General features: G+C 41.3%; 1 protein-coding gene and 1 long non-coding RNA gene across 2 annotated transcripts in view; both read left to right on the top strand.

Moving 5' to 3' along the window:
- The window catches only part of CSMD1 (CUB and Sushi multiple domains 1), a 1,745,606-nt gene that overhangs the window by 436,100 nt on the left and 1,281,572 nt on the right, over positions 1 to 27,934 (top strand). The window lies entirely within an intron of this gene.
- LOC133383038 (uncharacterized) lies at positions 229 to 27,795 on the top strand. The gene is made up of 3 exons (XR_009762157.1): positions 229 to 270; positions 26,886 to 26,986; positions 27,424 to 27,795. It is a non-coding gene; the product is annotated as an uncharacterized LOC133383038 (long non-coding RNA).

Below are 27,934 nucleotides of genomic sequence, written 5' to 3'. Positions count from 1 at the left end.
TTGCCTTAACCAGAGTGATGCATCTTTGTACTATAAAGTGTCATATTTTTTCTCTTCCCCCCCCCTGCAAATTAGTACAGCTTCAAAGCTTCAACCAGTCTCCTGATAAGGAGGTCTTATGTATCTTTAAAAGTTGTGCAGGGGGAAGGGAGAATTCCACCTTGTGGTTTTTCCCATTACAGCGTTGCAAGAACACCTGCACTTGGCTGACTTTCTCTTCTCCTAAAGATACAAGATCAGTCTCAGGCCCTGAACCTGGCAACTCTAGAGGTAAGAGAGGGAAGGTGTGGAGGGAGGCAGAGGCCACTGTTCACAGCTTTGTGTGCCAAACCACCAAGCATAGTCTCTGTCACTCAACCACCTCCCGGACCCTGCCCTGCCACAAAGTAAACATTTCTGCTTGGGATGCAAATAAGTTAAAACTGCAAATGCAGCGAAGTAGCCAGGGAGGGCTACCCCGTCGCACGAAGTGCAAACACAGTATTCACACACACACATTGTCGTCTCTCACCTCCACAGTTCATGTCTGTTCTGCCACTGCCTCCTTGTCCTCCAGCTCCTTTTCCCCTCCACTCCATTTTTTTCTACCACCATCCATTTTTTAAACCATTTTTTCTCCACTCCACCCCCGTCTCGCTCTCCACCTCCTCCCTCGTCATCTCCTAAACACCCAAAGAGCATGAGGAAAGAGTGATGCTGTACAGAAGCACATTATTTTTATCCACAAATCAGAGGAGCAGAATGTTTCCCCTGCTACCCCCCCAAGTAACGTCCAAAAGTGGAGCCAGAAACATTACAGTTAATTGCACTTTTTTGACATAGTGCATGGGTAGCCAAGTTTATGTAGCCTTAGACCTTTGCAGATATTTGTTCCTCCACACAATATTAATCATGTGGAGAAGGAAGCAGAGATTATTATAGTTGCCCCACCTCCACTGCCACATTCCTGGTCATCATCCACAACTTGGAGGGTGACTATGTGTGGTGGGCAGTCAGGCTCCTCATGCTTCTTGGAAAATTGTGCAGAGAGCCTAGATGAGTAGAGCAAACTCTCCACTACAGATGATCACCCTCCATGACTAGGAACATGATGGTCAGGGCTGGGTTATTATTTTTCCCCTCTCTTCCTCCTCCTCAATGCAAACACCTGATCAGGGTTCTTGGGTGACTGTTATTTAGATGAAAAGCAACAGTGTATGTGTAGCAGTGAATCTAATTGCTTGTGTTAAAGCTATGAATAATACAGACATTATTTCTGTAGCATCCAAAGACCAGTACATATTCTGTAAGAATGAAATATGGCCATGTATTCTTCTAATAAGAAAGAGAGTGGAAGGGTGAAGCACAAATTAAAAAGCAATGTGCCTTGCCCATTCCAGGAAAACTGATTGAGAGTGCAATTAAAGAAAGTGTAATGCAGCACTTGGATAAGAACAACCTACTAAGGTCAAATCATCCATTTTTGTAAGGGTAAATTCTCTGCCTGACCTGTTTGAACTTCTTGAAAAAGTTAATAAAACTGTAAGTATAAGAAATCAAGCATACCCAATTCATTTGAAATTTCCCAGTGTTTCCTTTCAAAGTTATATTACGGAAAATGTATGACTGTGAAGTAAGAAGTTAAGACATATCATGAAATTTAGTATTTCATCCTAAATGATTGTCATGGTTTCTGTGTGCTGGAACTCAGTTCTGCATCTTCCAGTCCTGATCCTGTTTTGCTGACACTCTGAGACAGATCCCTCCGATTCTCTGACTTTCCCTGAAGTGGATATTTATTTACAACCATGTTTATAATGCATGTTGAAGCCTTTTGTTTTGTTTTAATACTAACATTAGTCTATATGCAGTCCAGTCCTATGCATGTTTACTCAGAAGACAGTCCCAATGAGTTCACTGGGGCTTATAGAATCATAGAATAGTAGAGTTGGAAGGGGCCTATAAGGCCATCGAGTCCAACCCCCTGCTCAATGAAGGAATCCAAACCAAAGCATTCCCGAAAGATGGCTGTCCAGCTGCCTCTTGAATGACTCCAGTGTCGGAGAGCCCACTACCTCTCTAGGTAATTGGTTCCATTGTCATATGGCTCTAACAGTTAGGAAGTTTTTCCTGATGTCCAGTTGAAATCTGGCTTCCTGCAACTTGAGCCCATTATTCTGTGTCCTGCACTCTGGGACGATCAAGAAGAGATCCAGGCCTTCCCCTATGTGACAACCTTTCATGTACTTGAAGAGTGCTATCATATCTCCCCTCAGTCTTCTCTTCTCCAGGCTAAACATGCCGAGTTCTTTCAGTCTCTCCTCATAGGGCTTGGTTTCCAGTCCCCTGATTATTTTTGTTGCCCTCCTCTGAACCCGTTCCAGTTTGTCTGCATCTGTCTTGAAGTGTGGAGACCAGAACCGGACGCAGTATTCAAGATGAGGCCTAACCAGTGCTGAATACAGAGGAGCTAATACCTCACGCGACTTGGAAACTATACTTCTGTTAATGCAGCCTAATATAGCATTTGCCTTTTTTGCAGCCACATCACACTGTTGGCTCATATTCAGCTTGTGATCAACGACAATTCCAAGATCCTTCTCACATGTCATTTGACTGAGCCAAGTATCCCCCATCTTATAACTGTGCATTTGGTTTCTTTTTCCTAAGTGTAGAACTTTGCATTTATTCCTGTTGAATTTCATTCTGTTGTTTTCAGCCCAATGCTCCAGCCTATCAAGGTCCCTTTGAATTTTGTTTCTGTCTTCCACGGTATTAGCTATGCCCCCCAATTTTGTATCATCTGCAAATTTGATAAGCATGCTTTGTACCTCCTCATCCAAGTCATTAATAAAAATGTTAAAGAGCACTGGCCCAGGACTGAGCCCTGTGGTACACCACTCATTACTTCCACCCAGTTTGAGAAGGAACCATTGATAAGCACTCTTTGAGTACGATTCTGGAGCCAACTGTGGATCCATCTGATAGTTGTTTCATCCAGCCCACATTTAGCTAGCTTGCTAATCAGAATATCATGGGGCACGTTGTCAAAAGCTTTGCTGAAGTCGAGATATATTATGTCCACAGCATTCCCACAGTCTACAAGGGAGGTTACCCGATCAAAAAATGAGATGAGATTAGTTTGGCAGGATTTGTTCTTCATATATCCATGTTGGCTCCTAGTAATCACTGCATTGCTTTCAAGGTGCTTAAAGATTGACTGCTTTATAATCTGCTCCAGAATTTTTCCAGGGATTGATGTTAGGCTGATTGGTCTGTAGTTCCCCAGTTCCTCCTTCTTGCCCTTTTTGAAGATAGGGAAAACATTAGCTCTCCTCCAGTCATCCGGCACTTCACCAGTCCTCCATGATTTCGCAAAGATAATAGACAGTGGTTCTGAGAGATCTTCAGCCAGTTCCTTCAATACTCTAGGATGCAGTTTATCGGGCACTGGAGATTTGAACTCGTTCAAAGTGATTAGGTATTCCTTGACCATTTGTCTATCAGTCTCAAGCTCCAATCCTGCCCCTTCTACTTCATGTTTCCCGGGAGGGTCATAGACCCTTTTTTGGGAGAAGACTGAGTCAAAGTAGGAATTGAGCATTTCTGCCTTTTCTTTGTAATCTGTTACCATTTTGCCATCCTCATTGAGTAGCTGTGCCACCATTTCTTTTCTCTGTCTTTTACTATGGACAGACCTGAAGAAAGATCTTTTATTGCTTTTAGCATCCCTCACTAACCTCAGCTCATTCTCAGCTTTAGCCTTCCTGACACCATCCGGGCAATTCCGTGATACCTGTCTATAGTCTTCCTTTGTGGACTGGCCTTCTTTCCACTTCCTGTATGTGTCCTTTTTTGTTTTCAGGTCATCTGTAAGGTTTTTGTGAACCCACATTGGCTTCTTCTGTTGTTTCCCCCTTTTTTTCCTTGTTGGAATTGCTTGCCAGTGCACTTTTAGAATTTCCTTTTTTAGAAACTCCCACCCATCTTGGACTCCTTTTCTCATTAGGGTGGCTTGCCATGGAACGGTACTTACAATTCTTCTGAGTTTATTAAAATCAGCTTTCCTGAAGTCCAGGGTGCCCATATGGCTACTCTCAGCTTTTGCTTCTGTTAAAATCAAGAATTCAAGTATGGTGTGGTCACTTTTCCCAGAGTTCCCATAACTGCCACTTCATCCATCAAATCATCTCTATAGGTTAGAATCAAGTCCAGGATAGCTGATCCTCTGGTTGCTTCCTCCACTTTCTGTAGGAGAAAGTTATCTCCAACACAAGTCAGAAATTTCTTGGAGGGGTCGTGTTTGGCAGAATTTGTCTTCCAACAGATATTGGAATAATTGAAATCCCCCATTACTACTACATCATGCCTCCTCGAAACATTGGCAATTTGTTTTTCAAGAGTTACATTCTCATCTTCTCCTTGATTGGGTGGTTGGTAGTAAACTCCAAGCACCACATTCCTTTTATTACTTGCCCCATTTATTTTAATCCAGATACTCTTGGTGGAGCTACCAAGCTCATCTTCCTGTATTTCTGTGCAGGGATATATATTTTTAACATATAGTACAACTCCACCTCCATTTCTATTCCTTCTGTTCTTTTTGAACAAGTTATATCCTTGCTGTATTCCAGTCATGGGAGTCATCCCACCAAGTTTCAGTTATACCTATCAATTCATAATTGCCCTCCTGTAAGAGTTCAAGTTCGTCCTGCTTGTTTCCCATGCTCTGCGCATTAGTATACAGACATCGAAGACCGTGTGATTTATGGCTTGGCTTCCTTACTACATTTTTCTGAGGACTGTTACTGGCCCCTATTAGAACCAATCTCTCCAGTCCCGCTACTGTGCATAAGCCTTCATCAGTCATTACCACCAAGTTTACATCTCCCTCCCCTTTAGGATTCAATTTAAAGCCCTCCTGATGAACTTCTCCATGCTGTGGCCAAACACATTCTTCCCAGTCCTTGTGAGATGCAACCCATCAGTTGCCAGCAATCCATCTTCCAGGAACCATAGCCCATGGTCCCAGAATCCAAATCTCTCACATCTGCACCACCTTCATAGCCATTCATTCACACGGAGTATTTTTCTTTCCCTTTCTACTCCTCTTCTGAGTACTTGAAGGATGGATGAAAAAACTATCTGGGCCCCAAAGTCCTCGAGTTTCCTTCCCAGAGCTTTCTTCATAGCTCCATTTGGCAGTATTATTTGTTCCCACATGGATGAGGAGAAAGGGATACCTGTTGGTGGGCTTGATGAGTGATGGCAACCTTTCCGTCACATCTCTAATCCGTCCTCCTGGTAGACAGCATGCCTGCTCACTAGTAAGTGTGCATGGAATGGCAGCTCCTCTAACCCAGAGTCCATCTTTGTTTTCTTCTCCATCAACAGAAGTCTTTGTTCATAGAACAAAAGACTATTTCTCCTTCTAGATCAGGGGTGGGGAACCGGATCCAGCCAGCAAGTCAGATCTCTAAATCATCTACCTTCCACAGGCCAACTTTGACGGGGGGGGGCAGGACATGAAGTGATTGATACTTGACAAAGTTCAAAAGGGATCATTGTAACTGTCCATCAGCACTCTCAGTGCACCTTCAAAGGGGCTTGCCCCATTAGCACAAAGCAATTTACATTCAAACCACGTGCTAAAATGGAGAGTTTCTATCCTTTCCACGGCAAAAACGTTCTGTTTTAGCAAGCAGTTTCAATGCAAACCATTTTCCACTAATGGAGCATGCCTCTTTGAAGGCTTGCCCCCTGTGGATCTCCCTGTTAGTGCAGCTCAGTTGATTGGTGCTGACAGGAAGCCCTGCTTGCAAAGGAACAATCAGGAGCTCTTTTTAAGCTTTTGATTATTCCATTGTAGCCCCATCCATACCCGCCCTTACCTGAAATCACATGTTATGACAGGTGTGGAATAGGTGGGCATGGTTTGGGGAAAATGGCCTCATGAGCCAAATTAGAACCCTTGCTGGGCTTAATTATACAGCCACAAGAGTGGCTGTATACTGTACACAACATGGATTTTTCACATTCCACAATGTTAAATTGAAAATGCCCCTTTATGCCATTCTGATCCTTCCCATAAGCTCATTTCAAAACAAAACCTTACAAAACTTATAGTCCTGAACTCAGAAACGCTTGCTTAACAACCCTCTCAATTTTCATGGTGATACATAAAACAGTCAGAGAGAATCGAGAGTTCAAAGTCTAAAAAGAGAGGGGGGGAAACCCAGAGCCCTTTTGGACATTTTTCTGTCAGAGTTCTCATAATCTATTGAAATTCATTAAAAATCAGCCATTTTCACAGAGTACCCGTAATCCTATTACTGACCTTGCCCCATACTCTGACCTTCATCTACTGCGGTTTAAAAGTTTGAAAAATGCCTGGCTGATTTTTAATGAATTTCAGAAATTATGCATTGAACTGAATAATAGTGTTGGGCATGCTCAGTAAGAATCAACTGTCAGTGTTCTAAAAGCCAGTTACCCAGCTGCTAGGCTTGGCTAATCAGGGGGCCACACCCACACCAGACTTTGATTTCACTTGAGACAGTCATGGCTTCCTTCAGAGAATCCTGGGAAGTGTAGTTTGTGAAGGGTGCTGAGAGGAGACTGCTATTCCACTGACAGAGCTCCAGTGGCCAGAGTGGTTTAACAGTCAGCCACTCTGATTGAAGGTCTGTGAGGGGAACAGGGCATCTCCTAGCAACTCTCAGCACCCTTCACTAACTACACTTCCCAGGATTCTTTGAGAGAAGCCATGACTGTCCAAAGTGAAATAAAAGCCTGGGGTGGATGTGGCCAGGAACAGCTTTGGTTTAAATTTGGGTGGGAGGCTGCATGTGTCTGCTGTAAAATAAAAAGGTGGAGAAAACACTGAAAAACAATGATACTGTTCACAATGTTTTCCTTTTGGAAAGGGGATTCCCCTCTGTCCAGTACCCACCCACCCAATCTCCTCCCCTCCCCTCCTTGCCCCTCCCCCGGGTCAGTGTTGGACTATGACCTGGGAGACCAGGCTTCAAATCCCCACACAGCCATGAAGCTTACTGGGTGACTAGTCACTGCCTCTCAGCCTCAGAGGAAGGCAATGGTAAAACCACCTCTGAATACTGTTTACCATGAAAACCCTATTCACTGGGTCGCCATAAGTCAGGATCGACTTGAAGGCAGTCCATTTCCATTTTCAAACATGATTGCACAGAAATAAATCCCATTCAACTCAAAAAGTGTGCAAATGATCAAACCCACTCTCCCTCCTCCTCACCCTGCTATACCTTCCCTCTTGTCCCTTCCCTCCCCCTCCCCCTCTCCCCTCCCCCTCCCCCTCCCCTCCCAATCCCCTTCTGCCTCCTCCCACTCCCCTCCTCCTCCTCCTCCCCATGGTCAGTTTTATCTATCTTAAGCTTGATTGCAGAGAAGTAAATACAATTGAACTCTATAAGCATGCAAATGATCAGACTTGCCCTCCACTCCTCTTTCCTTTGCCCCCTCCAATCCACTCCTTCCCCTTCCCCTCCCCCTCCTCTATGGTCAGTTTTACCTATCCTAACAATGATTGCAGGGGAGTAAATCCCACTGAACTCAATAAACATGCAAATGATCAGACCTGCTTTCCCCCTCCTTCCCCTCTCCTCCCTCCTCCCCTCCCCTCTTCTTTCTTCCTCCTCCCCTGCCCACTCCAGCTTTCCCTCCGTCTGCCCCTCCCTCCTCCCAATCAGTTTTACCTAGCCTAAGCATGATTGCACAGGAGTAAATCCCACTGAACTCAATAAACATGCAAATGACCAAACCTGTCTTTCTCCTCCCCTCCCCCTCCTGTCTGTTCCCATCCCCGTCCACCCCTCTGCCCTTCCTCCCCTCCTTCCCCTTTCTCCTCCTTGCCTTCCCATCCCCTGTGGTCAGTTTTACCTAGCCTAAGCATGATTGCACAGGAGTAAATCCCACTGAACTCAATAAACATGCAAATGATCAAACCTGTCCTTCTCCTCCCCTCCCCCTCCTGTCTGTTCCCATCCCCCTCCACCCCTCTGCCCTTCCTCCCCTCCTTCCCCTTTCTCCTCCTTGCCTTCCCATCCCCTGTGGTCACTAAGCATGATTGCATGGGAGTAAATCCCACTGAACTCAATAAGCATGCAAATGATGAATCCATTCTCAGCAAACTTGCACAGGATCCCATTTCTTACCTCCTGGATTAAAAAGCAGAGACATTTACTAATAGGCAAAAAACCTTGCAGTTTAAGAACATACCTGAAGCCCACAGATATTTCTATCAAACTTTAAAAAGCAGGGAAATTGGGCAGCTATAGTGAATGCACCAGGGGAGCAGGAGACCTGACCTCTCTGAGATATTGTCCTGCCCTACAAATTGGTCAAAATGCAAACACCATTTGGGTTGGTCTTTCACAGTCCAATCCACTTCCTGTGTAGCTTGGAAGAATTTGGCAACATGTGCCTCTGAGCATATGGTGAGTGCTGACAACAGCAGCAATCAGCCCAAAGAATAGAAAGAAGACATGTGCTGTGCTGGTCTTGTTTTAGCAGGGAAGAAGCAACATTATTAAGACAGTTGATATAGTTCAGATGGTCACTTTAAATATGTCTGATTTCCTTTGCAATTTTAGTGAAGTTTCCTATAGGAAATCATTTTATTTTGTTTCTGTTTCTGTGAATATGTGAAGTAGAGCAAAATTTGCACTAAAAAAACTCCAAACATAATTGTGGAATAATGGCACTGACTTCTGCAGAATAGTCTCCAGTGGACCTCAGGAGAGTCTCAGTTTGCACAAGATAAAACAGTGGGAGATGAAACATATTCTAGCAAAATTCTAGGTTTATGTTTTTAATTGACCATGCCCACCTTGCCTTAAATGAAGTGGTTTAAACATACGGTAGGGCCCCACTTATATGGCGGGTTAGGGACCAGGCCCCCGCCGTAAAGCGGAAATCGCTGTAAAGGAGAATCCATTGACTATAATGGGTCGCGTCACGCATAAATGCCGCAAAATGCCACAAAACGGCAAAATCGGCTTTCAAACGGGGAATTTCCCCTGATTGAAAGCCGCCACATCAGCGGAACGCCGGAAAACAGAACGCCGGAAAGCGGGGCCTTACTGTAGTAGGCTAAAAACATGCATCCTCTTTTTTTCAACAGCTAGAGTCATTGCTTAAGTAGCAACATACTGTAATCAGTTTGATTTTACATCAAACTGCAGTTTCAGATTCAACTGTTAATGCACCCAAAATAAAAAGAGAACATAACCTCCAGTTTGAAACACAAAAGGCTGTCTTCACCATCATAGGACATTGACCAATAAAAAGGCTTTGAAATTGATAAAAAATAATTTTGACACAGATTTCTAGGATGATTAATGAGGGAAATAAAATTTTCTATTTTAGATTATCTGTAGAAATAGTAGTAACACAGGAAAGAAGCAAAGTAAGAAGAACACCAACAAACATACCAAAATATAATTCTCCATCTTTGGAGATGGCAGGTGTTGCTACCACTCACCATATGTTCAGAGGCACGTTACCAAATTCTTCCAAGCTACAGAGGAAGTGGATTGGACTGTGAAAGGCCAACCCGAATGGTGTTTGCATTTTGACCAATTTGTAGGGCAGTCCAATATCTCAGAGAGGAGTTCAGGTCTCCTGCTCCCCTGGTGCATTCACTATAGCTGCCCAATTTCCCTGCTTTTTAAAGTTTGCTAGAAATATCTGTGGGTTACATGTACGTTCTTAAACCGCAAGGTTTTTTGTCTATTAGTGAATTAAACCCATGGGCCAGAGGTTCCCCACTCGTGTTCTAGATATTAAAGAGAAACATCATTTTTGCACCACACAAGCAACAATGTGTGTGTGTGTGTGTTTGTAAACTATGTATAGACACCCTCCATTTTTCCGAGCTGTAGTCCCCACTCCAGCATTGAGCCTGGAGCAAGGGATCCACTTCCATTATGCGTATCCAAATGGGAGGACTGAGAGTTGTCTAATCTTTGGGGTTAGACTGGGCATGGGATTCTTTCAAGATCTATTGGTTAGTAATAGATACAGTCTAGGTTTCAGGCTAGGATCTCTTCTCTCTGCCTCTTCAGGAGGCATGGAGTAAAACCTAAGCAAGCTCTTCTGTTGCACTTCTGAAAAGCAAACTGGGACAAGACTATAGCTTTAAGGCTACAGCCCCTATATTTTGCAGCCGTCATTGGCTATTCCCAGTATAAAATACTGCATTAATATGGAACCCAAATAAGTTTAGAAGCTATGCCTGCTGTAGTTCTCTCTTTTGCACAACTGTTACAAGTGCAGGAGTCCTGCCTTCTTTTGCATCTGGTCACCCTATCCCTGGGTAACTTTTCAAGGTTTCAGAGACATAGAGTTTCACAGAAAGTTTCAAATATATTCAAAATTAAATTTTAAAAGAACCATCAGTGTATTTTAGGTATGTTTCCAGACTGGATATTTATTGTGGCATAGCCACTTTTTGTTTGCTTGTTATTTATGGCAGTTGTCTGGAGCAGCCTTTCCCGACCAGTGTGCCTCCAGATGTTGTTGGACCACAACTCCCATCTTTCCTGACCATTGGCAATGCTGGCTGAGGCTGATGGGAGTTGTGGTCCAACAACATCTGGAGGCACACTGGTTGGGAAAGGCTGGTCTGGAGCATGGTGATAATGGAATGGACCTTTTCAGTCATCTCTCCCCCCCCCAAAAAAAAACATTATGGAACCCTCCCACAAGGAATTTTTTCTGGGACAGGCATTGACCTGTGTTTGGCACCAGGTGAAGACATTTATCTTCTCTCAGACTTTTTGGTGGTAATATTTTTTGTTGCAGCACCTGATGGTATATAGTTTTCCTTTAAGAGTTGCCTGTGGTAGTTAGACATATGCTAGAGGATATAGGGGTTGTTTTTACGGTCTGGTTACTGTATTGTGCTTTGCTTTTAATTATATTGTTTTTCATATGTTATGCATATTTTATTTGTAAGCCGCTTTGAGACACTTGTGTAAAATAAGTAATAAACTTAAATAATAAAGAATAGCAACAACAAAATGCTTCTCCCCTGTTATCCCCACTCAGCTTGCTTCTTTCTCTCTAACACAATGAAACAGCTGCACAATTTTCTGAGACATAGATGGTTTCTTGCACATCTATTCAATAAATCTATTCTGGTTGATAGTCATTGCATAGATTGCTTTGGGACTGTCCACTTGGCCACATCATGCTATTTAGATTTGAACATTGCAGAATTGCTCATCCACTTCAGTTTAAAGTAGAACAGCAATAATTAGGTATTGGATGTGAGGGCGATCTGGCTATGACATCTGTCACCCCATTGATTGCTAGGGTTGATTCAGCTGATCTGGCTGGCTAGATGGGTGTCTTCGTCCTCTCTCACCGCTCCTTGTGAGTCCCTCCTAAAGCTGTGTGCACAGTGGATGAGGACGGTTATCCCAGATGAGGTATTGCTACAGTGTCCACATATATAAGCGTCCTAAGAGCACATGGGAGGCTCCAGAGAGAAGTAGTCACTTGTTCTTTAACACAGGGTGTGTAGAACTCCTCACCCATCCACCCAGTGACAATCCTGAAGAATTGCGGACTAGACAAAGTCTGGTCCTGTCACATAAATCCTTGCCATATGGTTGCATATCTGATAGGCACGTTTTCTTTGATGGATATTTCTCTCTAATGTTAATCATCTCTAGGAGGGTGATGATATAAGAATGTGATAGCCAGAAAGCGTGGGGAAAAACAGCTGCCTTTTGTATTTATAATGCAGTTTTGCAAATGGCTGCCAGGTGAGCTTCCTATGAAGCAGTTTATTTAAAAAGTCCAGTAAATAAAATTATCACTCCAGAGGTGAAAAGCAAAATCATTACTGATGAATCACAGATTCAGTGAAAGAAATTTGAAAGTCAATTTATTTGGAAACTCTGCTCAAGGAAATTGTATTCCAGTAATTGTGCTCCATATTAAACTGTGTTAATAGCAAATTCGTAAAATGAAATGTTTGACATTGAAAGTGGCCAGAATTATGTGGAGCTAGCATTCACCTCAAATGAACCAATTCCCTTTAACGTATTTTGCAAGTTACATCCAGAAGCAAAAATATCAGTACCAATGGTCTTGGGATCCTGTAAATCTATGCTTCATCTTGGTAAATAGAAGCCTTAATCTGAACCCATGACTCAGCATATGTGGTTTTTCCTTTTACATTGAAGTCTACAGACAAACTAACAATGCAACACCCTTACGCAAGGTATTGCATAGCTACACCTTCTGTTGTGCTTTTAGAACTTCATATGCTGCTGCATGTGAACAAATGTTTCTCTCTTACACTGTTTATTAATATGCTTAATTAATAGCCCATGACAATGGTACCAACCTGAAACAACAATGGCACATGGAGAAACATCTAATTAAACTAAATGGGAGAAGATAACTTGATGACATAGAAGATTATGATAATTCTCTCCTCTGATTAGTCTTCAGTTTTAGTGGCCAGTGTCACAGCAGAAGATGGGGGAGGAGAAGGATAGTCTACCAAATTGATACTAGGATTGAAAAAGCATTCTAATATACCTAAGCCGACAATTAAGACAGAATCAATCCCATTAATGGAATCTTCTTCACAATGCAAAGCAGTTCCAATGTTATTGAAAGTACAGAGGAATTGACAGCTGTAATTACATCTAACCATATGATTCAAATGAATAAAGCCCCATGACTGCAGTACAAGGTGTCTCATAAAGAGTGCAGTTGTTAAAAACAAATTGGCCTGCCAGCAAGAGTAATTGAATTTAGGGCTGCTTCTTACTAATATAGAATAGCTAATGAGAAAATGCATGCTCCAGATCCAAGATGATGAGCCCTACCCCTTCTGAAAGCTGCAGTGGATTTGTCTAAGGTATTTTTTTAAACAAAAAACACCAAATGGAGTGTGGTTCTCTCTCTGTATGTGTGTATGAAGGTCTTTCCTGATGGCAGTACAGGTAAATAAACATTTTCTTCTTGTGAAAAGAACCAGAAATGAATTAGGCTCTGCATTTGTTTATAAGTTGCAAGTCTAAAAATAATATCTGGTGTCTGAAGAAATGTTAACTCACAATGGCCATAAAAGTCTGATATTTTCTTCCTAGGAGCACAAGTTTGAAAAACAGGGTGCCACAACAAATAGAAATCTACTCTTCTATAGTGTGTGCTATGTAGTACACAAGACATGCTTTCTTAATTATTTGAAAAAAAATGAAGAAAACAAAACTGCTTGAGGAAAAAAACTGCATGAGGAAATTATCAGAGGAGGGGAAATTTTGGTGAAGTTCTTCTCCTGGGTGTCAAGGGCCAGCTAAAGATCACCCCCATAGTGAGTGGCTCAGGGGTTACATGCCCTGCTACCTGTGCAGCTGTGGGCAAGCTGCATAGTCCCAAGGAGCCCAGTTGCCCCCCAGCTGGCAGTTGCAGACAAGGAAGGGGCTGGCTTGTGCAGCTGTGGCAAGCTGAGCAGGCCCTAGCCAGCTGGGGAGGACTAGCCTCAGAGGGAGGCAATGGTAAACCCCCTCTGAATGCCGCTTACCATGAAAACCCTATTCATAGGGTCGTCATAAATCGGGATCGACTTGGAGACAGTCCAGTTCCATTTTCTCCTGAATGAGATGTGAAGATGAGGGGGTTGATTCACTTACCCTGCTTTCAAAGTGACTAAGGAGTGCTTGTAAGTGTCCTTTCTTTCAGTCCACAAATCGTCTCTCTGGTGGTCTGCACTTTGCAGTATGCCTGGCTGCCAACTCTTCCTGAAACCCCATGGCATCCTTGGCTGGGCTTCCTTATAAGCGGGGGAAGCCAGGGAGGCTGTGTACCATGCACCTGACAGCTCTGTTTTTTTTTTTAATGTTCTGCTTTTAAGGAAATAGGCATATATTATTTTTTTTTAAAAAAGTAAAGGAAGTACTTCACTTAAAACAAAAATCAGCAAGCGCACCAATGTCAGTAGTTTGGTAGTCAGTTTCCCGGCTTCCCATGCTTTGATTAAAGTCCAGGGGAAACATTATGAGGTAATTCCTCCCATGGTGCTTTTTGGAGATCAGGAGGTGTGGATAGCTGGAGAGGCTGCAGAGCACTGGAGAAATGTGTAATGGATAGAAAAACACATATTGGACACTTCACAGCAAAGCAGTAAGTTCAGCCTAGTACAAATGGAGGGGAATTTAGATTTAGTTTGCATTTAAAAGCAAACCTACCTAATTCACACTTTGCAGAGCAATATGTGAACCAAAATGTAGCCACGCTTTGAAATGTGCACTTCTCCAACTTCTGCAATGCAGTTCCCAAACCATGTAACATGCACAAAAATGCATATACTACTGTAAAGTGTTCATAAAAATGCATATATTAGTGAAAATAACAAACCAAATGTGTTATATTAGGGAAAACTGCTTTGCAAAAATGTGTCTATTAGGATGAATTTTCACTAAAATGCTCATGAATTTTCACGAGAACGCTTTTAAAAAATCACAGACTGATGTAGAAATGTGAAAAACTGAATTTAAGATTGAAAAAAAGAGAAACTGAGAGAAACCAAAATGTACAGGTTTGACCATCCTTAGCAAAACCACACTCCTACTGTTTTGTTTAAGCAACTGCTGAAGTGCCCTGCACATGAGGCAGAAAATCAGAAGTCTCTTTTTCAGGGGAATAAAACTTTGGAGGACAGGTTTGAGCACAGCTCTGTTTTTTTTCTGAGATAGCCTCCTCATTTGATACAGTTGGGCTGGGATACCTTCTTGTCTGGCAAGGGAGAACAGCAAACAATTAGCAACATGATGTAATTGCAGCAACAATATAACAGAAGAATTTCAAAACTTTGCAGAAGATTCTGTGATCATAATATTTGCACAGTTTTCATTCCTTTATTTATTCTACTTCCTAAAGTATCAGAGCACACTTCTTCTGTTCGTTTTTTTCGTATCCTCGTTGCAGACAAATTGCAAAAGTAGTTTATGCACCAGCATATTTTATCTTAAAAAAAATTAAAATATATGATTAAGTCTTATCAATGTTGGTCCTGTTTTCTTAAAACAATGTGCCAGCTTAAATTGGATATTATATTAATAGTCCATTTATTTAATAATACATATTAGACTGTAGGCAGGTTACAATGTGGAACAGTCAAATTCATGTGTATAAAAGAACTTAGGGAGGAAATTGGAAACTCCATTTCCCAAGGCATTTTGGCTGGAACTGAAGTGACTTTGCCCTCTGTTATAATAGAGGTGGCAGTGTTATATTCTGAGTTCTATCATTCATTTTGTCAGTTGAGCAATCCCAGTGCATTGTTCCTTTGTAACTCAGCTGCTCTACTGAAGTAGGGTTGCTTTTTAATTTTTTTCCCCAAAGGAGTATTCTGTTGCTGAATATATATATATTTTGTCAAGATAGGAGTTTGGAACTAATTGGACACACATTTTGTTCTTCTGTCAAGCACCATTATCTGGAAAAGGTTATGGATTATCTTACAAAGTTCACCCTTTATGAAAACCTTCTCATCTTTTATTATAACCTTCAATGAAGCATTTGCAATGTGTATTCTAGTGTTCCTTTTGTTATAATTTCCAAATGTAGCTTCTAGTAGAAGAGCCACTATTAAGTTATTAGAACTCTGACTTCAGCTTTCCGGGATCAAAAAGGCAAGCCCAGAATGGAAAATTTGTTGGTTTTGTTGCCATCAATTCTGAATATGTTGCTAAAATATTGTTGTAAAGTCATATCTCTGTTCTTCTTTTTTACAAAATGCACTGGCTCATCTCTTAAGAATTTTTCCATTGTCACATATCTGTAGTCCATTCCATAGATTTTTTCTATGTCAAGCTCCATCACATCATTCCAGTCCAAAAAATTATCCAAGACATTAATAACTTTATCTCTATTATCTTCATTAATTTCTACAGAGACAACGTTGATTTCCAAACAGTAAACTTTATTTCTAGTATCTATAAACTCCAGATCTTTTTCCAATTTCACATTTGTTCCAATCTCCAAAGCTTGCATCTTCCCTTTAGTTTTTCTTTTTTCATCTCTAATCTCATCAACTATTTCTTTAAACTCCTGCGTCATTTTACTAAATTCATTTTTCATCTCCTGTCTACCCTGTCTCAGGGTTTGTTTCGTTATCTCAATCTCATCCATTATTTTCTGAAACATAATTTCTTCCATGGTCTCAGCCACTTTCCTGATTGCCATTCTTAAAACCACAAAAACAAAAATTATTTCAGTCACAATTGGGTTAATATTCCAGGCTTGATGAAGTCACAGTGTAGACAGTACAGCCTGCCTTATCTCTTATATTCAGGAATACAAAACAAATTTAGTTCCCAGCTTCAAAAGAGTTAGTAGCGTCGTGAACAAGCAGATTCGTCAAAATGAAATAGACCAAAAAAAAAATAGTCCCAGACGTATAATGCTCCAAAGTTCATAAATCAAATTTATTTATTTCTTTTCCCTCCTTGAAATAGAAATCCCTCTTCCGTTTATATCTTTAGAATGCACTTCCCGGCCAGCTTTTTGCAATAAAAACTAAGATAGGCTTTTTCAGTTTCTTTCCTCCTTAGTTTCGTGAATAACAGAGAAAATTTTTAACTCACCCAGCAGTTCTTATATAGCCGATTCATTGACAAATCTCTTTTTTGCTGCAATGATTTAAACCAAGTAAAAAAAAAATATAGAAAGAAGGATGCTTGCTTGTTTAAGTTCGTTTTCTTTGAAGAAAAGATAAACGTGTCACTTAGTCAGTTAGAGCTTGATGGACGTCCTCCAGCATTGCTGGCTGAACCTTCTCTCATAAATTAATGAGATCCAGTCCTCCCAAACAAAAACAGGCTTTAATGGTTAATCTCTACGTTTTTCCCTACCTGGGAAAAAATCATCACCAGTCAAAAAAGAACGTTCTGACTGATTTATACTGAAAAAGTTTCTTCTGAGACGAGAGCTCGTCTCAAAAAGCAGGCACAAGCGAAGTCATCCTTCCCGGAAGTCCTACATATTCAGAATTGATGGCAAGAAAATATTTGTGATAAAGGAAATTCCCATCAGACTCTTACTATATGACTATGGCTATGACAGCAAGATTAATATGGGATACTGATAATGGAAGAATGGATACTGAAATTACTGGACTGAACAGGACTATTGAAGACGGAAGATGGAATTAATATTGACAATGGAAGAATGGCTATTGAAATTATTGGTTCAAACAGGTTTGGCGAGACGGATTAATCTATATATTTATTTGGATTATGACTATGACAACAAGATTATTATGGGATACTGATAATGGAAGAATGGCTACTGAAATTATTGGATTCAATAGGATTATTGATAATGGAAGAATGGTTACTGAAATTATTGGACAATAGGATTATTGAAGATAGAAGATGGAATTAACATTGATAATGAGATGGCTATTGAAATTATTGGACCTAACAGATTTGAATGAGATGGATTAATCGACATGTTTATTTGGAGAAAAATTGAAAGATATATCTCTCAAGGAACTGAAACCTCTCTTTGACTTTTTGTGGGAAGAATAAAGTAATGTTTATGAGATTTGATGATTAATTAAGATAACTACTGGAGGAAAGTGATTTTATAATATCATTTAGGAGACAGGATTGTTATATATTGTAGATTTATAACTGATCTGCGACAAATCGGAAGTCAACATTTTATTTTATTGTTTATTTATTTATTTATTTATTTTTGTCTTTGAAAATTTGAATAAAAATTAATAATAATAGAAAAATTGTTGGTTTTGGTACATCCCTAAACATGTTTATTAGGATGTAAGCCCCATTAAACATAGCCGGACTTACTTTGAGTAGATATGCATAGGATTGCATAGGACTGTTAAAGAGGGGTGGGTTTCGTTTTTTGTTTTGCTTTTACTGCTATCGTAGAGATTACTTTAGCTGTGCCATATCAAAATTCAGACTGCTGCTAGATATGCATGGTATCTGAAAGCACATAGGCTAATTTTGTGACAGCTGGGTGTTCCTTTTACAACTGGCGAATATCTAACTAAGGATACTTATGTTGTAGCGTAGGCCCAATGACCGGTTGTACCCAGTCGTGCTTAGCCCAGATGTGTGCCCAAGACAAATAGACAAAGTCCGTAACAGGTTTAAGAGTCTTTTACTGACTAGCAGTTTCAGACATTAATGCAATCCTGGCTTCTCCTTACTTCTAACAACACCCCCACACTATGTGCTTTAGCTATCAAGATTATATAGCTTACACTGCCCTTCGCCAGCCGCATCTGCTGTGAGCTGACCTTGGCAGTCCTGCACACAGTTTAACTCCTTAATAGTCATTTCTGCACTGTCTTTTTGGAAAACACTTCTTGTTACACTTCTGAGCAGCCTACAACTTAGACCTGGTTTGGTAGATTATCAGTATCAATCAGTAGTAATTGCAGCACAATTGTTTACAATGGAGAGAAGAGTTTATTAATGTTACTCCAAAATAATGACACACTAATGAAAACTTTTGAGAAAGAGACTCCTGGGAAGAATAAAAATGAATTGCGAGAGTATGAATAAGAACTGATTCTAAGGGGCTTGAATGGTCCACAGTGCCTCCATGGAAGGACCCCAGTTGCTGATAGGCAAGCCATGGTGGAAGGTTACTGGCTTCATGCCTACTTGAATGATTGTGCCAGGCTGCCAGCGGCACGGAGTAAGGGGTGGTGCCTGGGAGCAATATGTGCACATATGCTGAAGTGGCTTTATGAAGACTGTTACAGCTTAGAGGGCATACGGCCAAGAACCTGTTATCCATCCTCCCACCTGCTGGCCAATATATACTGGGATATCCTTGATGAGAGTGGCAGGCATCTTGGGCTCAACACAGCACAGACTGATACTGTGGGCCCATGCTACAACCTGGCGAGTAGAGCAGCAAGAACCCCCACTAACCCTGCTATGGATCCGACCAGTGCCTCCTGCACCTGAAATGAAAACTTGTAACAAAAGTATGTAGAATAGAGCCAGCAATTAAATAACCAGCTAGCAATATTGCTATGATGAAGTTTTTTAAAAACTGCAGCCATTCCTCCTCTGGTCAGTGGGTGGGGTCAGGTTGGTTTCTCTCTTGTCATGATGTTCTTCCTTAAAGTCAGGGGGTGCAGCCTCCCAGTGGCCCTTGGTCACTTCTGAACTTTACTGAGAACCTTCACAGAGAGAACTAGTATTATCTTGGACCAGATTGTTACAAATGCTTTGAAACATGTATCTAATTATTTGCAATTCCTTGAGGTTTAAGACAGTGCATCTGGCAGTAAGATGCTAAGAAGAATGTCAGCAACTGACGCACACACATGCCTCCTTTGTCAAGCAAGTCTACAAATGGAATTTGATTAAGATCAACTTGTTTCTGATGATTATCCTCTAGTTCGTTCCTCCACTTTCTGTAGGAAAAACAACACAAATTTCTTGGAGGGGCAGTATTTGGCAGAATTTGTCTCCCAACAGATATTTATTTTATTTATTTATTTATTTATTTTATTAGATTTATATACCGCCCGACTAGCATTAGCTCTCTGGGCGGTGAACAACAGAATATAAAAATACAAAACATCTCAGATCTCATAATAAATACAGCATAAACATATATAAAACAGGAAATCAAAAACAATTACAACAAAATTTAAAACTAAAACGAGTTAGATATTAAAACGCCATAGCAAAGAGGCAAGTCTTAACCTGGTGCCGAAAGGATAACAGTGTCGGCGCCATACACACCTCTTTGGGGAGACTGTTCCACAGTTCGGGGGCCACCATTGAGAAGGCCCTAGATCTTGTCACCGTCCTCCGAGCCTCCCTATGAGATGGAACTCGGAGGAGGGCCTTTGATGTGGAGCGTAGTGTACGAGCAGGTTCGTATCGGGAGAGGTGTTCCGATAGGTATTGTGGTCCCGTGTTGTATAGGGCTTTATAGGTCAAAACCAACACTTTGAATCTAGCCCGGAAGCATATTGGCAGCCAGTGCAAGTGAGCCAGAACAGGTGTTATATGTTCCGACCGCCTGGTCCCCGTTATTAATCTGGCCGCCGCATTTTGGACAAGCTGTAGTTTCTGAACTGTCTTCAAAGGCAGCCCTACGTAGAGCGCATTGCAGTAGTCCAGTCGTGAGGTTACCAGAGCATGTACATGTTAGGTCCTCCCTGCTCAGATAGGGACGTAGCTGGTCTACCAGCCGAAGCTGGTAGAAAGCATTCCGTGCCACCGATGCCACTTGGGCCTCAAGTGACAGGGAAGGATCTAAAAGAACCTCCAGACTACGAACCCGGTCCTTTAGGGGGAGTGTAACCCCATCCAGGACAGGGTGTATATCCACCATCCGATCCGGGAAACCGTTCACCAGCAGCATCTCAGTCTTTTCTGGATTGAGCCTCAGTTTGTTAGCTCTCATCCAGTCCATTATCGCAGTCAGGCAACGGTTCAGCACATCGACAGCCTCACCTGAGGAGGATGAGAAGGAGAAATAGAGCTGCGTGTCATCAGCGTACTGGTGGCAACGCACTCCATAGCTCCTGATGACCGCACTCAATGCCTTCATATAGATGTTGAAAAGCATGGGAGACAGAACCGAACCCTGCGGGACTCCACATTGCAGAGCCCACGGTGTCGAACAATGTTCCCCAAGCACAACCCTCTGGAGACGACCCGCTAAGTAGGAGCAGAACCACTGCCAAACAGTACCCCCGACTCCCAACTCCGCAAGCCTCTCCAGAAGGATACCATGGTCGATGGTATCAAAAGCCGCCGAGAGATCAAGGAGGATCAACAGAGTTACACATTACATATTTTCAACATATAGTGCAACTACACTTCCCTTTCTATTCCTTCTGTTCTTTTTGAAGGATATAGCTTTTTCAAAAACAACAGAAGGAATACAAAGGGAGGTGGAGTTGCACTATATATTGAAAATATATATCCCTGCACCAAAATACAGGAGGATGAGCTTGGGAGCCCCATCAAAAATATCTGGTTTAAATAAATGGGGCAAGGAATAAAAGGAACACGGTGCTTGGAGTCTACTACCAACCACCCAATCAAGGAGAAGACAAGGATGAAACTTTTGAAAAGCAAGTTGCCAATTTTTCAAAGACACCTGATGTAGTAATAATGGGGGACTTCAGTTACCCCAATACCTCTTGGGAGACAAATTCTGCTAAACACAGCCCCTCCAAGAAATTCCTGACTTGTGTTGCTGATAACTTTCTCCTACAAAAGGTGGAAGAGGGAACTAGAGGATTGGAGATCCTTGACTTGATTCTAACCAACAGACATGACTTAGTGGATGAAGTGGCAGTTACAGGAACTCTTGGGGAAAGTGACCATGTTATACTTGAGTTCTTGATTTTAGAAGAAGCAAAAGCTGAGTGTAGCCAAATGCATACCCTGGATTTCAGGAAAGCCAGTTTTAATAAACTCAGAAGAACTGTAAGTAAGGTTACATGGCAAGCAACCCGAATAAGAAAAGGAGTCTGATCGGTGGGAGTTTCTGAAAAAGGAAATTCTAAGGCACAACTGCAAATAATTCCAACAAGGAAAAAGGGTAGAACATAGCAGAAGCAGCCAGTGTGGCTTCATGAAAAGCTTAGAGATAACCTGAAAACATAAAAGGACCCATACAGGAAGTGGAAGGGAGGCCAGGCCACAAACAAAGAGTACAAACAGGTAGCACGGAATTGCAAGGATGGGGTCAGGAAGGCTGAAGCTGAGAATGAGCTGAGGTTGGCAAGTAATGCTAAAAGCAACAAAAAAGCTTTCTTTGGGTACATCCATAGTACAAGACAGAGAAAAGAAATGGTACTACAGCTGTGAGGATGGCAAAAGGATAACAAATGGCATAGAAAAGGCAGAAGTGCTCAATTCCTACTTTGGCTCAGTCTTCTTTCAAAAGAGAGTCTATGATCCTCCTGGAAAACATGAACTGGAAGGGCCAGGATTGCAGCTTGAAACTAATAGACAAATAGTCATGGAATACCTAATTATTTTACACAAATTCAAATCTCCAGGGCCCAGTGAACTACATCCTAGAATAATGGAGGAACTGGTTGAAGAACTCTCAGAACCACTGTCAATTATCTTTGTGAAATCATGGAGGATGGGTGAAGTACTGGGTAAATGGAGGAGGGCTAATGGTGTCCCTATCTTTAAAAAGGGCAAAAAGGAAGAACTTGGGAATTACAGATCAGTCAGTCTGACATCAATCCCTGGGAAAATTCTGGAGCAGATTATAAAATGGTCAGTCTGTAAGCACCTTGAAAATAATGCAGTCATTACTAGAAACCAATATGGGTTTGTCAAGAACAAATCTTGCTAGACTAATCTCATCTCATATTTTGATCAGGTAACCTCCCTGGTAGACTGTGAAAATGCTGTGGACATAATGCTTCAGCAAAGCTTTTGACAAACTGTTCCATGATATTCTGATTAGCAAATTAGTTAAATGTGAGCTGGATGGAACAACTGTCAGTTGGCTCCACAGTTGGCTACAGAATTGTACTCAAAGAGTGAGTATCAATGGTTCCTTCTCAAAGTAGGAGCAGGGCCCAGTGCTCTTCAACATTTTTATTCATGACTTGGATGAGGAGGTGCACAGAATACATATCAAATATGCAGATGACACAAATTGGGAGAAATAACTAATACCCTAGAAGACAGAAACAAAATTCAAAGGGATCTTGATAAGCTGGAATATTAGGCTGAAAAAGGCAGAATGAAATTTAACAGGGATAAGTGCAGAGTTCTACACCTAGGAAAAAGAAACCAAATGCACAGTTATAAGATAGATGGGGGATACTTGGCTCAGCAATACCACATGTGAGAATGATCTTGGAATTGTTGTTGAGTGCAAGCTGAATATGAGCCAACACTGTGATGTGGCTGCAAAAAAGGCAAACACTACTTTAGTCTTCATTGTATACTGTTAGAGCAGTACAATAATGGAACCAATTACCTAGGGAGGTGGGTGGTGGAGGCATTCAAGAGACAGCTGGACAGCCATCTATCAGGCATGCTTTAACTTGGATTCCTGCATTGACCAGAGGGTTGGACTCAACGGCCTTATAGGCCCCTTCCAACTCTACTATTCTATGATGATATCTTAGAAAGAATTGGACAGTATTGCTTGGTTGCCAAGGTAATCAGAGGACGAGGCAGTCTGACCTTAAGAGTGCGTGTTCATTAGGAAGCTGTGAGATTAACCCTTCCCCTTAAGTATGAATGCAAAACAGCAGATTGAGGGCTCATATAAGGTAAGAAGTGTGAACCTTTAAACTCGATCGTGATGAGAAAAGCTTCGCCTTTAAAACAGAGTTCAGCTCCAGTGTGAACCAGCCCAAAAACATTTTGGCACACATGCAATCTTTTGAGGATGCGTATTATCAGATGTATGGGTAAAAATAGATTGTGATTTCCATTTCTGATTGTGACTTGAGAAAAGTTGTGTGAAATGACTGTAATTCTGTAAATCTTGCTATCTGAAAATTATGTAAGTGGTTGCCTTAACAAAATAACAAGTAAAAGCACCCAGACCTTGAGATTTCATATGTTCCTTCTTGCAGTAGGCATCTAGAATGAATGCAAAGTACAAATTGAGCCAAACTAGTTTTAGTTATGAAGAGACGAGACATTTAATTATGCATCTGATGGCTGGTCAGTAGTTCATATTGTCTGCAGGTTAACTGCCTTATTCATTATAAAATTATTATTCTCATTCCACCATTTGATTAAACTCTGCTATGCTGTTTCAATAATGGCCTCAGTTTTGAATTCTGTCTTAGAATAATCTTCAGGGCATTCATTGTGGAATGTAAGGGCCAAACCACATAAGATGTGGGAAATCCATGCATGTTCTTTTCCTAAAAGCATCTGTGGGTGGGGAGGGCAAGTAATTTGGATTGTGTCTGTGATGTATGGGAAGGGTTTTTTTTAAAAAAAAAATCCTTTCCCTTCTACACGATTCCCCCAATGCATATTGTTCCTGTATGCTTTCCCCTCTGTAAAAAAGCAAACAAACCCTTGCTCATAGCCATTCCATGGGGCAGTGGATATGCACTGAGGAATCAGCATCTTTTAAACAAAAGTTTTAAACTGCACCTCCCCTCATACCACAGCCCCAGTCCAAATTGTCTCTGCCCAGCTGCATTTAGGAAAAGAAAAACATGTCAGGAGATAACAGTCATCTGTCTACTACAATAAAACCAGGCTATTTTTTCATCAACATCTAATTCACTGTGGTTTTAAAGCAAAAAATGGATGTTGTCAGTACAGCAGAACATGTATATGATATGGGCTGTAAACGTAGCTGTTCAACATTTATGATTTGTTAATTTTTATTTTACTTTGGAATTTATTTGTATTTGTCTTATTTATCACATGGTGACCTGATTGCCAAGTAACACTAAGCCAAACTATGGCTTACCATGAATGAGCAAGTATGAATGTGCCCAGAGCGAAAGTCACAGCCACAAAGCTACAGTCACAACCACTTTGCTCCTCTCCTGATCCTGCCACTGCCACACTACTCAGAACTAAGGCACGCCTTGGCTTAATGTTATGGACAAACTCAGGTTTGTGGTTTTTCTCCCTCCAAAAAAACCACGGGATGTAGCTAGGGAAGGGGGATAAAGGGGAGTTGGTTTTCATTTAAAGCTGAATCGAACAAATCTGCCATTTCCAAAACACAGCAGTCCTTTCAAATTTGCGCTTACCTGAATTTTGTAATGTGATTCTCCAACCAAACAATGTTTACAAAAATGCAAATATTAGGGGAAAGTAAGCATTATCAGGGCTGTGGAGTCGGAGTCATGGAGTCGGAGTTGGGAGCAATTTTGGGTGGAGTTGGAGTCAGAGTTGGTAGAAATGTACCGACTCTGACTCCGATTCCAACTCCGACTCCTTCATAAATGGCAAATGTATATTAACTAGTAATAACAAATTTACTGTAGTAAAATGGTAGCACAAGGCATTTCATCACCACCATGTGAATCCAGAGCTTGGAAAAGTTACTTTTTTAAACACAACTCCCATCAGCCCCAGGGATTGGGCTCATGGGAGTTGTAGTTCAAACAAGTAACTTTTCCAAGCTCTGGATTCACGTGGTGGTGATGAAATGCCTTGTGCTACATTTGACTACAGTAAATGTGTTATTACTAGTTAATATACATTTGCCATTTATGAAGGAGTCGGAGTTGGACAGTAGAAAAATAGAGTCGGAGTCGAAGGTTTGGTGTACCGACTCCACAGCCCTGGAATATATTAGTGAAAATAACATACACGGGGCATTATATTAGGAGAAAATGCTTGCAAAACATGTGTACATTAGCTCTCCTGCTGATTCTGTGCCTGACACTGGATTACTCTGGACCTGCCGCCAGACTTGCCCTTGCACTGGTCCCGGCTCTGCTTTGCCCAGGAACTGACTGGACCTTGAGCTATTCTGATCTTGCCTTTTGACTAACCCTATGGTGTGGACTCTGACTTGGACTGACCCTAGATACTGCTTTGATTGTTGCGCGTGTTGGTGGTGTTGCTGACAAGTCTCTTGCTTCCTGAAGAGTCTAGTGAAAACAGGACAGGAACATTCTATTTTTAGTTTTATTGTGTGGACATTTTGTCATGATAAGCAATGTTTGTGGGAATGGTATAGTGAAGTTCAAGGGGAGTTTTGGTCATGTATAGAAAATGTGGTCCATCACGCTAGGCCTCTTGGGAATTCACTCAGCAAAAAGATTCTGAATTTTTAAAATTCATCTTGCATCTCTTGTATGGGCCATCTACATACTTTGTAATGTCATGATGGACAAGTGATGTCAGCATAGTGACCTTCATTTATGAAATGTTAACCTTGAGAAGGCCTGTCAGGCCCAGCCTTTTGGGACTTATACACACAGGCTTTTGAGATTGAGTGAATACTTTACTGTTTCCCTGCTGGTTTTATTGCTGCATCATTGTAATAATGCTTGTATGATTTAGAGTTCATTTACATTTAATGTTTTAGATTTTTTTAGCTGGTTTGAGGGTTTTTTTGGTAGAAAAGGAGGAAGTTTCTAAAAAAATAATAATCAATACTGTTTTTTAACATGGCTCTGATGAATCAGTTAAGATAATATTATACTTTTTTGAATCGCATTATAAATTTCTTTTCAAAACCTGATAACAGATGACAAGAAAAGTCATTTCTGCCTAATGTAGTTTTGCCAATATACAGTCCATGTTTCCTCCTCCTCTATTTATATCTATTAACAATGTAATGGATATTACTGCTTTTAGGGAAACCCTACTGAATTGCAAGCAATCTTCTGTTCTGCAGATTGAATGCCAGTTCCAACATTATTCTGTCCTTTTACAGCACTGAATGCTGCTATTTTATGTCTGTAGGAATGAGAAATGAAAACGGCAGATTTATGACAACATGATGCATTGACTCTACCCACATGAATATCATTAGTGTCATACTCTATCTTCTTGTCTTATGGCAAGTTATATTTTTTAGCAAAAAACCCAAAACCTAATTCAGACTTGCTTTCTTTTTTTGCTTATACACTGCATGATGTTTAGATCTTTAAATCCCAATAAAACTTATGCTTCCAAAAGAATGAAAAATACTTGCATTTGTCTGTATACAGATATAACAAACATTAATATGAAATAGATCTTAAATTTATGCTTATCAAATTTATCTGTATCATCATAGGTTAGTGCCATCTCTCCACTTGTAATACTTCTAAAAATTAGATATCTTGCCTGAGAGCCAACATTTCCTAATCTGTCTGATTATGAACTGTCCCCCAAAGTGAGATCTATAAAAGTTGAAAACATTTTTTCCTTCAGGGTCCTAAAGGTTCTGCCTCCTTTCTACTGGGCCAGAGGGAAAAGGCTTCCTTGCATCTGCTGTTACTGCTGCCAAGCTAGGATGCTGCTGCTGGAAGAAGGTGGGCTCACTTCTTACGGGTGCAGCCCAACTGGTATTTACACTGGGCTGAGGAGAGTTGGATACAGTGGGCCCTTGGCTGAGCTGGCAGGGTCCTGGCTCAGCTGGGCTCCACTGGCAGAAGCTCCTCATCCTGCCTCAGCTGTGGCCACAGGTCTGCTGGGAAAGCCACGTCCAGCAGAAAGGATGCTGGCAGTAGCTGGCATAAGGTCCTAAAAGGGGTGTTCCAGGGGTGTGTCGGAGCAGGGGCGGGGGGGGGGCTTATACAACATCCAACTCCTGTTCAGAGTGCTCCTGTGGGTCCCAATCTGGGCCAAAGTTATGCTGTGAAAAAGGCTGGTCTAAGAAAATAATTACAATGGAAGTATCTAGAGCACTTAGTCACCGGTAAAGGTATTTGTGAGAGCCAGTTTTTTTCTTTCTGGTCCCTGCACACAGCTCCCAGATGAGTCTACGTTCAGCTGGCCTGGAAGCTTCCCAATGGCAATTGGATGCCATGGACCTTCCCACCGGCTCCGCATCCGCCAGCATCCCTTCCACTGGCTTCCAATGAGTTTGTTTGCTGTGCCCACCTATGAATTCCATTTCTTCTATTCTTGATGTCAAATCAGTGCATAGTTTTGTTGGTTCCATATTGCTTTCAACTGTGACAAAATCAAGATAATTATGGTTCAGGAGGCCCAAACTGGTCTGAAGTGGTAATGCTGAAAAATAAAACGCTTTGACAACAATGGTTAGCAAAAATGGGTAGTAAGATTTATTTATTTGTATATGTATTAACTGATTCTCCAGTTTCAGTTGTGGCTAACAACAACAGCATATTCAGTCATCAGAATAAAGATATCTATTGCTAGTTTGGATTTTCTGCATGTTTCTAAGAAGGTAATGCCTATACATAAATATACACTATTAAGGAAGATGCCAGTTTGCATTCACTTTGCATCTTCTT

Source organism: Rhineura floridana, chromosome 4 (assembly GCF_030035675.1).
Source record: "Rhineura floridana isolate rRhiFlo1 chromosome 4, rRhiFlo1.hap2, whole genome shotgun sequence".
In the NCBI taxonomy this organism is placed as follows: domain Eukaryota; kingdom Metazoa; phylum Chordata; class Lepidosauria; order Squamata; family Rhineuridae; genus Rhineura; species Rhineura floridana.
This window is presented reverse-complemented; position numbering and strand designations above follow the sequence as displayed.